Source organism: Apium graveolens, chromosome 11 (genome assembly GCF_009905375.1).
Source record: "Apium graveolens cultivar Ventura chromosome 11, ASM990537v1, whole genome shotgun sequence".
In the NCBI taxonomy this organism is placed as follows: domain Eukaryota; kingdom Viridiplantae; phylum Streptophyta; class Magnoliopsida; order Apiales; family Apiaceae; genus Apium; species Apium graveolens.
In genome coordinates this window covers 201,354,516-201,367,928 of record NC_133657.1, presented here as the reverse complement: position 1 = coordinate 201,367,928, position 13,413 = coordinate 201,354,516, and positions in this window count along the sequence as shown.

Sequence of the window (13,413 nt, the reverse complement as noted above, 5' to 3'; positions counted from 1 at the left end):
GTCGCTTTTAACCTTTTTCAACAACCTTGTTGTGTATGTTTACGGAGGAATTGTACCCATAAAACTGGTCTTACCATCAGAACCAAGGCCAATTGGTATTATTGCATCTTATTTTTTCCTCATTATAATATGCCTTTCTCTTCTTTGGACATTATAAATTCCTTTCTATATTCGGCCAGTTCTCTTTGGGCTTATTGTAGTAAAGCAATGCTCTCATCTTTGAAAGGGCTATCTAACTTCAATTTGGAGCCCAACATTAGTGAATGCAGTCCATCTGGTTGAAATAATAAACCCAGACTTAATATTTGTAAAAACGTGTATTTTACAGCACACAGAGTCACGGAATATCATGTAGAGATGTAAAAAAAAAAAAATCAGGCCCGACTTTATCCGGACTTTAAAAATCCCGATTTTTTTGAAAACGGATCGGGCCGGGATTTTTTAAAAATCGGACTAGACCGGGCTTCCTAAAAAATATAAGGTTTGTTTTAGGCCGCGGGTCAGGCCGGATCGGGCCGAACCGGGATTTTTATTTATATATTTGAAAAAATTAATATTTTATAACTTTAATTATGAGTACTTTAAATAGCGGAAGAAAATAATATCTTGATATATCAGATAGAGTAGTTTAGACATCTAAATAAATAATTATTTTTTAATATAATATATAAATAATCATATATAACTCAATTGCTTCTAATATTATAATATAATATTTTAAAAATCATAAAAAGTATTGTATATTTTCAAATTTTATATAAAAAATTCAGTTTTTTAATCGGACTTTTCAAAAATCTCGGGCTTTTATTTGGGCCGAACCGGACTTTTATCCGGGCTTTTTTAGATCCGGGCTTTCGGGTTTCGGGTCGGGCCTGATTTTCGAGAAAAAAAGGAGGCTCATTTAAGGCCCGCGGGTCGAACCGAGCCGGGATTTTTTCCGGATCGGGCTTTTTTCGAATCGGATCGAATTAAATTTCAAATTTCGGATTTTTTGAACATCTCTACTCGGATGCATCGTTTAATTTTAATTAAGCGTTGGAACATCATGGATGTTTCTTTATTTACGGGAGCTGTAAACATAAAATCTTAAGGAATTAATCCATCCTTTAGTTGACATATCTTGCGCATTATAGCTGTAATTCAGGCCGAGCGAGCCGAGTTTTGAACAAGTTGTAATTCGAACTGCAGTTAATCGAGCTGAGTCGAACCAACTCATTTAGCTAAACGGTCTGGTTTTAACAAGTCGGTTGAGCCGGCTCATTAAATTTTACACGTAATCGAGTCTAAAATGCTACCCGAACTCGGCTCGTTTAATATTACGAGTTTGGTTAAGCCGACTCATTTTATTAAACTAGTTGATAACCCGTGCGAAGCACGGGCCGAGATCAAAATATCAATATTAAATAATGATTATAGAAATTTATTCTAAATTTTTATTAAAATATAAAATAAATAAAATTATAAGATTATTACTATTTTTCTTTTTATATTATATGTTGTTTTCGTTAACTCAAATCTTATTTGAACAACAAACTCAACATTATTATGTATTTGTTGCTAAAAAATACATAACTAACCTTTTACATCAAAATTTTAGTCAAGTAATGAACATCATGATTCAAGGATAATTTAACAAAATATTAAATCAGCATTACTAAGTAATTGCATTTTAGATTTCTTATTGTTACCTGGATTTTGTGTTTTTATATAGTATTAGGTCATACACACTGTAGAGGAGGGTGAATATAGTATATAGCACAATCAAATCAAACTTTAATAATTCAAGTAACAGAAAACAAACTTTATTGAAACAATAAACTCTGTTACAGTATGAAACTGTTCTCTCTCAGTGATGAACAAATATCACGAGAGCTGCTAAGGTTATAATGAATAATCTTCTCGATTGTGATAACACTTATAGTGTAAACCCTATGTCTGTGTTTATATACTACACAGTTACAAGATAATCACTAATTGATATGGAATATAATTCTGCTTCCTAAAATATATCAATCAGATATATTTTCTTCCAAGTATTCTATTCTTCATTGTTAGATATATTTGATAATGTCATGGCTAATATGTTTTATGTTTAGCTTTCAGATCTTACGTGAACAGGATAAATCAGTACTTAACTGTTGATCAGTACTTATACTGGAAGTCAGGATTTAAGGATATCAGTACTTATATTATCAGGAGATAATCATCAGAAGATAGATATCAGAACTTAAGTGCTGAAGGACAATCAGAAAAGGACAGTAGCTGATTAAAGGAAAGAAGATCGAGATAAACATAAGAAGAGATATGCATGAAGAAGGAATTCCGTGAAGAATGGAATACTTGGAAGAAAAGATATCTGATTGATATATTTTAGGAAGCAGGATTATATTCCATATCAATTAGTGATTATCTTGTAACTGTGTAGTATATAAATACAGACATAGGGTTTACACTAAAAGTGTTATCATTATTAGAAAAGATTATTCATTGTAACCCTAGCAGCTCTCGTGATATTTGTTCATCACTGAGAGGTAACAGTTCCATACTGTAACAGAGTTTATTATTTCAATAAAGTTTGTTTTCTGTTACTTAAGTTCTTAAAGTTCGATTTGAGTGTACTATACACTGTATTCACCCCCTCTACAGTGTGTGTGTGACCTAACAATTGGTATCAGAGTTTATCTGTTAACAAACATACAGTTAAAGATCCAAACACAATCATGTCGGACACAGAAACTCCAACTAAGTCTACCACAACTGAGGAACCACCAAAGACACAAATTCAGAGTCGGTATGAGACCATCAGAGTCCTCATACTGAGACCATCTGAATATCCCATATGGAAGGTAAGGATGACCATGTTCCTGGAAGCAACAGATCCAGAATACCTTGATAGAATCAAGGAAGGTCCTCACAAACCAACCAAACTCGCTGTTGAAGTTGCAGGTGAAGCAGCAAAGATCGTACCAGAGGAGAAGAGTGATTATACTGCTGAGGACATAGCATCAATTGCTAAGGATGCTAAGGTACGACATTTACTGCATAGTGCCATTGATAATGTAATGTCAAACAGGGTAATCAACTGCAAGACTGCTAAGGAGATATGGGATGCTCTGGAAACAAGGTGTCAGGGAACTGACACAATTAAGAAGAACAGGAAGACAATACTCACTCAAGAGTATGAACACTTTGACTCAAAGACTAATGAGTCATTGAATGAATTATATGATAGATTTGTCAAACTTTTGAATGATTTGTCATTGGTTGATAAAGAGTATGATCTTGAAGATTCAAACCTTAAGTTCCTGTTAGCTCTTCCTGAATGCTGGGATTTGAAGGCAACGACAATAAGAGACAACTACAATCTTGATGAAACAACTCTTGACGAAATCTATGGAATGCTCAAGACTCATGAGCTGGAGATGGAACAAAGAAGCAAGAGGAAAGGAGGAAAGTCAAGGACAGTTGCTCTTAAGGCTGAAGAAGAATTCCCCAAAGCAGCTTTCTCAAAGAAAGACAAGGGTAAAGCTCTTTTCATAAAGTCTGATACTGAGTCATCAAGTTCTGAGAGTGATGATGACTCAGACTCTGAAAGCTTGCCTGAGACTGATGCTGATGAGGAGATGATGAAGCTGTATGCTCTTATGGTGAAAGGAATCACAAAGATTGCATACAGGAAGTTCAGGAAGGGAAAGAAGTTTTCCAGGAAAAGCATAAGTTCTGATAAGAAGAATTTCAGAAGATCTGAAGGCAGAGGAGGAAAGTCTGACAGAGGAGATTACACCAATGTTAAATGTTATAACTGTGGTGAGAAAGGCCACATATCTCCTGACTGCAAGAAGGTAAAGGGCGACAAAGGCAAGGCTCTTGTCACAAAGCAGAAAAGCTGGACAGACACCTCAGACTCTGAAAGTGAGGAGAACTATGCATTGATGGCAAATGCTGATAAAGAAAGTGCTGAGAGCAGTTCTGAAGCTGCTGAAACAAAGGTACCTCAGACTACTTATGCGTTTCATACTGATGATATTAATGAGTTGAGAAGATATCTTAAAACCATGTTTGTAAGCTATAGAGATCAAACTTTAACATGTGAAAGATTAACTTCTGAAAATCTTGCATTTAAGAAAAGGAATGATTTCTTAGAAAAAGAGTTAGTCATGTTCCATCAAACTCAGAAGGATAGAGATGATGCTTTTTATGTTAGGAATGAAGTGCTAAAATTAAATGAATCTCTAAAAACTGAGTTAGAAAAGGAAAGAGAGATTATCAGGACTTGGACTAACTCTGGCAAAACAACTCAAAATTTGCTAAGTAGTGGAAACTGGAAAGAGATCTTAGGTTATGGAGAAGATAAGAATGATAAAGGAACTGAAGAAATTAAGCCTGTTGTTAAGCAAAAGCCAAAGTTTAAACCTGTTAAGTTTGTAACTGTAAAGTCTGAAAATGAGAAATCAGAAGTTAAAGAGGAATTAACTTCTGACAAACTAAAACAGGAAAAGACAGCTGAAGTGAACATAGGCTTAATGACAAAGAAGCAGCTTAAGCATAAGCTGAAAGATGTCAAGAATGCAAACAAGGTAAAATCACCTAGGAAAAATAGGAATGGAAAGGAAGGTGTGAATAAAAGCAATGATTATAAACCTGTTCCTGATGCTCCTAGGAAAACATGTCATAACTGTGGAAGTTCTAACCATCTGGCTTCTTTTTGCAGGAAGAATAAGAATATTAACTCCTTACCTTCAAAATCAGGAGTTAAGAGTCAGTCTGTTAGATACAAACCACAAAATCCTTGTTTTCATTGTGGTAGTTTATGGCATTCCATTTATACTTGTAAGGAATATCATAGTTTGTACTATGATTATTATCAAATAAAACCTTCTTTGAAGAAAGTTTCCATTGTTCCTTCTAGTGTAAATTCTGATTCAAAGTCTGATAGTGTAAGTTCTGATAAGAAAAATGTTAACATAAACTCTGATGCTAAATCCGCTGCAAATATTAACAAACTTAATAAGGCCAAAGGATCCAAGCAAGTCTGGGTCCTTAAAACTAATAATTAGTGGTCTTTGTGATTGCAGGGCAACAGGAAAAATATTCTAGTTCTGGACAGTGGATGTTCAGGACATATGACTGGAAATAAGGCCCTGCTATCAGACTTTGTGGAGAAAGTTGGCCCAAGTGTTTCTTATGGAGATGGCAACATTGGAAAAACATTGGGATATGGCAATATCAATCTTGGAAATGTCATAATTAAACAAGTAGCTCTGGTCTCAGGACTTAAACACAACCTACTGAGTATAAGTCAAATCTGTGACAGAGGTTATCATGTTGATTTCTTTGAAGAACATTGTGAAATTGTGAGTAAATCTAAAGGCAAAGTTGTTCTGAAAGGATACAGACGTGGTAACATTTATGAAGCTAAGCTTTCAACAAGTACTGATGGTTCTACAATCTGTCTGTTAAGTAGAGCATCAATTGAAGAAAGCTGGAATTGGCATAAGAAACTCTCTCATTTAAATTTCAACAATATAAATGAACTGGTCAAGAAAGATCTTGTGAGAGGATTGCCAAACACAGTATTTGCTCCTGATGGTCTTTGTGATTCATGTCAGAAAGCCAAACAAAGAAAATCTTCATTCAAGAGCAAGACTGAATCATCAATTCTTGAGCCTTATCATCTTATACATGTTGATCTATTTGGTCCAGTAAATGTCATGTCTATTGCAAAGAAGAAGTATGCGTTGGTCATAGTGGATGAGTTCACCAGATACACATGGGTGTATTTCTTGCACAAAAAAAGTGAAACTGCATCTATCCTGATTGATCATGTCAAACAGCTGGATAAAATGGTCAAAGATTCTGTGAAAATATTAAGAAGTGATAATGGCACTGAGTTCAAGAATTTGATAATGGAAGAGTTCTACAAAAGCCATGGAATAAAGTAGGAATTTTCTGCTCCTGGAACTCCACAGCAAAATGGAGTTGTTGAAAGAAAGAATAGAACTCTCATTGAAGCTGCACGTACAATGCTTGAAGAAGCAAAGCTTCCAACCTATTTCTGGGTTGAAGCTGTGCAGACTGCTTGTTTTACTCAAAATGCAACACTCATTAACAAGCATGGAAAAACACCATATTAGATGGTGAAGAAAAAGAAGCCAAATCTGAAATATTTTCATGTATTTGGATGCAAGTGTTTTTTTCTCAAGACTCATCCTGAACAGCTATCAAAGTTTGATCTAAAAGCTGATGAAGAAATCTTTGTTGGATATCCACTTTCCACAAAAGCCTTCAGAGTCTATAATTTGAGAACAAAAGTGGTCATGGAATCTATCAATGTCTCTTTTGATGACAAGAAGATCACTGGTCTTAAAGATTTCATTGACCATGATCAGCTGAGATTTGAAAATGAAGACTCATATTCTGATACTGAAAATCCTGACAGTCTAAGTCCTGATACTGCAAACTCTGATGGATTAAACTCTGATATTATTGAAACTGTGGTGACTACGTTAAAGGAAGATGCACCTATGCAGGGGGAGCATACTCAAGATCCTACCACATCTCAAGAAACATCAGAACATGCATCTGGCTCTTCAAGTTCTGATTCGTCAAGTTCTGATAAGCCAAGTTCTGATAGTGCTGAAAATCTAAATACTGAAGAATCCAACTCAGAGAGCATAGTTTCAGGGGGAGCATCAGAAAATGAAAATGAAGATAGCATGGATCATGGGGGAGCATCCAGTTCTAGAAAAAACCTTCCATCTGCAAGGAAGTGGACAAAATCACATACACCTGATTTGATAATTGGAAATCCTGATGCAGGTGTCAGAACTAGAACAGGTACTTCAAATGAGTGTCTTTACAATTCTTTTCTCTCTCAGACTGAGCCAAAGAAAGTGGAAGAAGCTCTTCAAGATGCTGATTGGGTGCAAGCAATGCAGGAAGAGTTGAATGAATTTGAAAGAAACAAAGTCTGGACCCTAGTGCCAAGACCAAAGAATAGATCTGTTGTTGGTATAAAGTGGGTATTCAGAAAAAAAACTGACAGTGATGGCATAATTACAAGGAATAAGGCAAGGCTGGTTGTAAAAGAATATTCTCAACAGGAGGGAATTGATTATGATGAAACATTTGCACCAGTTTCTAGGTTAGAAGCCATAAGGATATTTTTGGCTTATGTTGCTCACAAAAAGTTTACTGTCTTTCAAATGGATGTGAAAAGTGCTTTTCTCAATGGAAAATTGGAGGAAGAGGTATATGTTGAACAACCTCCAGGTTTTATAGATACCAAACATCCAGATTATGTCTACAGGCTTGATAAAGCACTTTATGGACTTAAGCAAGCTCCTAGAGCATGGTATGAGACTTTAGCTCAGTTTCTTCTGGAAAGTGGATTCAACAGAGGGACAATAGACAAAACACTGTTCTACCTCAACCATGGAAAGGACTTACTTCTGGTCCAGATTTATGTTGATGATATCATTTTTGGATCTACAAATGACAAACTTTGCAAGAAGTTTGCCAAACTAATGCAGTCAAGATATTAGATGAGTATGATGGGGGAACTTAGCTATTTTCTGGGCCTTCAAGTCAAGCAGAATGAGGAAGGCACTTTTATTTGTCAAACCAAGTACACCAGAAACTTGCTAAAGAAATTTGGAATGCAAGATTGTTCAAGTGCATCCACTCCAATGGCCACTGCGATAAAACTGGATAAGGATACCGGTAAATCAGTAGATATTACTGACTACAGAGGTATGATTGGCTCTCTACTCTATCTAACTGCTAGTAGACCTGATATCATGTATGCTACCTGTCTTTGTGCAAGATTTCAAGCAGATCCAAGAGAACCTCACTTAACAGCTGTAAAAAGAATCTTTAAGTATCTTAAAGGAACAGCTGCTCTGGGATTATGATATCCCAGAGAATCAGATTTTAAACTAATAGGTTACTCAGATACAGATTTTGCAGGTTGCAAAATTGACAGGAAAAGCACAAGTGGAAGCTGCCAATTTCTTGGAGGCAGATTGGTTTCTTGGTATAGCAAGAAACAAAAGTCAATTTCCACATCAACTGCAGAAGCAGAGTATATTGCTGCAGAAAGCTGTTGTGCACAGATTCTTTGGATGAAGAATCAGTTACTGGATTATGGGTTATCATATTTCAAAATCCCTATTTACTGTGATAATCAAAGTGCTATTGCTATGACAGGTAATCCAGTTCAACACTCAATGACAAAGCACATCAGCATCAGGTACCACTTCATCAGGGAACATGTGGATGAAGGTACAGTGGAATTGCATTTTGTTCCCACAGATCAACAATTGGCAGATATCTTCACAAAACCATTATGTGAAGCTACTTTTACAAGATTGGTAAATGAACTTGGAATGGTTTCGGGTTCTTTCTCTAAATCTGCTTAGACTTGTTCTATATTATCAGACTTTATGCTCAGTATTTACAGAATTAATCTCATTGTATATTCTGTGCTTAATTGATAATTGTCCTTAAGTACTGACTGTTGTCTGATATATGTTTCTAAACTCTGATAAGTGATATGTTTGTTCTAGTACCTATTCAATCCTATGAGGATAACTGTGCTAGATAACTGACCTAGTAGTCTTCAATAAACAAATGCTTCCACGTAAGAAGTAATTATTTAGGTGGAAATCTTATGACACTAGCAAATTCTGATAATTGAGCTTAGTTAAGTTTACTTTGTATATCTTATTACTAAGTCACAAATTAGAATAATGCTACTCATCTGTTAAGTTCTGATACTAGTAAAACTGCTGAATGTACTAAGTGCTGATAAACCTCTCTTATCAAAAGAAAAAAAGCAAAAAGATCAAAGAATAAAATCAGGTACTCCTTTGAGATCTAGAGTAAAAATGTGGAAGGGACGACCCAAGTACATTGCTGGTATTAAGTAAATATGCATTAGAAAAGCAAAATATTTTCTTGGTGACTTTTCACACTCTATGATTACTGGAGAAATACTCTGATAATAGCATAACTTCTGATAAACAGTCGTGACTCACTTACACTGAGAAGCCACTGTAAAATAGAATTTCAAAAGATGCATAAAATTAGCACAAAACAGTTGAGGTGGACTCAAGCATAAACTCATTCATCAGTAGGTTTCAGGACAATGACAGATCTTTAGCAAAGTTTTAGTTATGCCTTATTTCTAAGATGTACTGAAGTGAATCAGACTTTACTCTTTGTCTGTTTTTAGCTTAATGCACACACTAATCACTCCATCTGAATGATAAAAGTTTCTGTGGTGGTCTATGTTATTTTAGATAAACAGTTATAGTGTCTTTATTGCACAAATTCTGAGGACAAGTTCTAAGTTACACGTTCTGATGATTAAGTTCTGACGTCCATAACTCAGAACTTGTATGAGTATTTACTAAGATGGGCATTCCTTTTTTTTTTGAGTTAAGCAATTATGTTCTGATGACTGTTAAGTTCTGGTATAGGTCTAAGTTCTGGTTTCTCAGTCTAATCCTTTACTTGGCTTATCTGTGAATAAAATTTGATAACAGTCTCAGTTCGAACTAGAATATGTTGAAGTGGAAGATTAATAGTCACTATGATTAGGATTAATGGTATTTGTACTTGAACAGTCCACTGTTTCTTGTGTCTTGTGCGGTCTAGACCATGATTCCTCTTTCCAATGATTGTTATTCTTTTTCAAAGTCTAGGGAGACGAGGTAGAATTAATTCTACCTGTCAGCATTAAATATCTTTGCGTCTCTTGGCATTCTCTTGCCTATATAAGCAACCACTTCACATCAGTCTTTCCATCACATTCTTCTCACACACTTATCCTCCTTCTTCTGTCAAAAACACAATGGTTCGATACAACATGTTTTTGAACAACCAAACTTTCACTATGGAGCTAAGTTGTGCCGAGTGGCAGCAGGAGTGGCATGTAACAGCCATTCCTGAGGAGATCTGGGATTCTGTCCCACAGGAGGTGCTGACTCACCTTCTATTCTTCTCTATGGATTACCATCGCCATCTGGAGCGATTGGAGGAGGAAAGGCGGGAAGCTATCCGTCAGCAAGAGCGAATCATACGACTCGCCATCTTGTTCGTCGAAGATAGGAAGAGGAAGATGACTTAATCTTGTCTTCTTCCTGTTCTTCTTCATCCTCAGCTTTGTCAGGCTTCTTAGCTAGGACTAAAGCTGTTGATGTTAGGATTAGGAGCTTAGGGAAAATCTTGTATAAATATTGATGTAATTTCCATTTCATAAATGTATTGTCTTGATATATTAATGAAAGTTGTTTTTACTTCAAGATTTTGTCTCTGAGTTATTTCATCTTGTGTTGATAAATCCTGATTGATGTTCTGGTGACCATACATATAGTGTTTCATATTAAGTTCTGATTCATTTTCAGCACTTACTTCTTTAATTTATCTTGGTCATTTTCATGTGATGTATTTTCAGAATATCAATGATGCAGTGAAAAATAATTCAATCAGTACTAATGGTTTAAATTTTGAATTCAAACTGTTTCTCTTGATTAATGGAACGGTTTTTCCTTGAAACAAGGCAACTGGGTAAGTAATGATTCCTATTTTCTCGAGCCCAGTAACTGACCGTTATTACTGCATGTCTGACAGGTGTCCAACGGTAACATTTTTTTTCAGAGTATAAGTACAACAGAGAGAAGATTTCTTTAATCTTTTATTTTCTTTATACTTTATCTCTCTCCTTACTTTTACTCTCTTTCTCCTTCTTTCTCACGTTGATTTTTCATACAGACATTATCTCAAACACCTAACAGGCATACTTCAATCTCAATATTTTTCACATGGCGCCAAAGGATTTAATCTTTGATGGAGCAAAGTTTGTTCCAAACAACTATGCTGCAATTCTTGATCATGCTGAAGCTCCATCTGTATTGCACTTTGTGCAAGATCTTCTTGCACATAGTGAGGTTGGGTACGCCTTAACTCAGCCTGAATTATTTTCAAGTCAACAAGTTCTGAGGTTCTGGAGGACTGGAGTTTTTGATGATGGTGGTAACCGTGGAACTCCCAGTATTATCTTCCAAGTGGGTGATTCATCCTTTGTAGTCACTCCTGGTACAGTACGCAGGGCTTTACATCTTCCAGAAGATTGTACTTTCTCAATTCCAGAGGACTCAGCCCTTCGGGAGTTAATGGCTGAATTGGGATATGAAAAGAGTCTGACAAAACTTAGACAGTTGAAATGGGCTAATATCAGAAGAGAATGGAGTTTCTTCTTTGATTGCATTACCAAAGCTTTTGGGAACAAATGTTCAAATTTTGATGTTATCCCAATTCTGAGTCAGCACATAGGGTATGCTATTATTCATCAAACTCATTTTGATTTTGCAACTGGAATAATTGGTTTTATTGGGGATAGGATGACAGAGGATAGAGATGTTGTTTATTTTTCTAGATTCTGTCAACTTATTTACACTTACTGTACTGATGAACCTCATTTAGTCAGCACTCAAACCCCACCTTTTAAGGTTGCAAAACGATACTTTAATGACCTGGTAAATACTGATACTAAGAAGAAAGTGGTTAGATCATTACAGATTCCTAAGTCTGTAAAACAGATTCTGGTAAATGCTGATCCTGATACTTATAGATCTGTTTACTCTGATGTCCAATCACCTCCAACCACCCAAAATCCATCAACCTCAGTACCTACCTCTCATTCTACTCAACCTACCCTCAGAACTTATCTCAAATCCTATCTCTCCACTTCACAGACTGCTCAACCTTCTTCTTCAGCACCTACTGTGAAGCCTACATCCTCTAAGCCAAAGAGAACAAAGACTGTTCCTCAAACACCTCAAATGAGGAGGAGAATTACTTTGAGAGATGAATCAGATTCTGAGGATCAGATTCCTTCTTCAGAACCTGTGGTAGATGAAGCTGAGAAAGCAACTTCTCAGAAGGATTCTGAAATTGGGGGTTCTAGGCTTCTCAAGCGGCTTAGACGAATGATAGTTCCTGAAACTCCCAAGGAATCCAAATCAACAAGGAAGTACAAGAAACAGAGGGCACAAAAGCCAGTTTCAGATGATGAAGAGGAAGCAGCTAAGGAAGGGGATCAGGAATCTCTGATCTCACAAGACAAGGAATTTGCTCCAGTCACTTCTTCTCCATCAACTCCATCTCATGAAGCTGTATCTGACAAGGCTCACTCACCCTCTGTGTCTCTTGTTGATCCAGGCACAAGTGCTGAAATTGATATTCAGAACCTGGTTGTGCCTGAAATACTTTTCTTAGAAGCTCCAACAGCAAATAATCCTTCCACAACACCTGTTACTGATGCTGTTCAAACTCCAGAGTTATCAACAACACCTTCTCTGCATCAAGATGCTGATGATCAGATTTTAGGTGAGCATCAGGATATGGCTGTTGATCAGAACTTAGTATCAGATCAGCAAGTAGAGGATGCTGAAGCCTCCATTGCTACTCACTCTGTTGTCTTATCAGAAGATACTGATTCTTTAAGTTCTGATGCTGCAAATGTTGGAGATACTGGTGAAGCTGCTCCAACTGTCGATGCTGATGAAGCAGGTCCTTCAGGACATACTCCACCACTGACTCTTCCTAAGTCTGAACTGGTAAAGGAGTTTGTTATCAGGGATGCACCAGTGCCTTGGAGTGAAACTCCTGCAGGTCAGGAGTGGACTAAGGAATGGAACTCAGTTTCATGTGTTCCAAATGCTTTACATCTTGCTGAGCACTTGACTAAAGCTGATGAAATGTTAAATTCTGATGATTTTAAAACCCAGCTTAGAGTCACTGCATTGAGTACTAAACATCTACAAGGTCTTCATTCAACTACTCATGCAGAGCTACACAAGATTCAGGAGAACTTTATCAAACAGGAACAAGTTTGGAAAATTGATAAGAAAAAGTTCTTTCAACCTACCATTGACAGGATTGCTTATATTGAGAAAACTCAAGAGAAACAACAAGCTCAGATTGATCAAATTCTGACAAATCAAGCTTCTCAGCAATCGCAACTTACTGAAATCCAGACCTCAGTGGAACTACTTATCTCTCTTTTACTACCTGCTGATGCCAAAAAGGGGGAGAAGGTAATTAAGTCCAAATGCAAAACCAACAAGACACTGCAAGGAAAGGATGATGAAAATGATGACCAAGAAAACTCTGGAATGGGTAGCGGTCATAGTCAAGGTAGAAGGTTTACATCAAGACAAGCTAGTCACAGAACAAGTTCTGATACTGGGAAAAGAATAAGTTCTGCTGCTGGTAAAAGGATAAGTTCTGATGAACTTCTAGATCTTGATGAGGAAATGTCAAGACAGTTATTTCTTCAAGAAAATCCAGGAATGGACTTGGGAAGTTTAAAGGAAGAAGAAGCCAGACTTAAATCAGAGAAAGTCA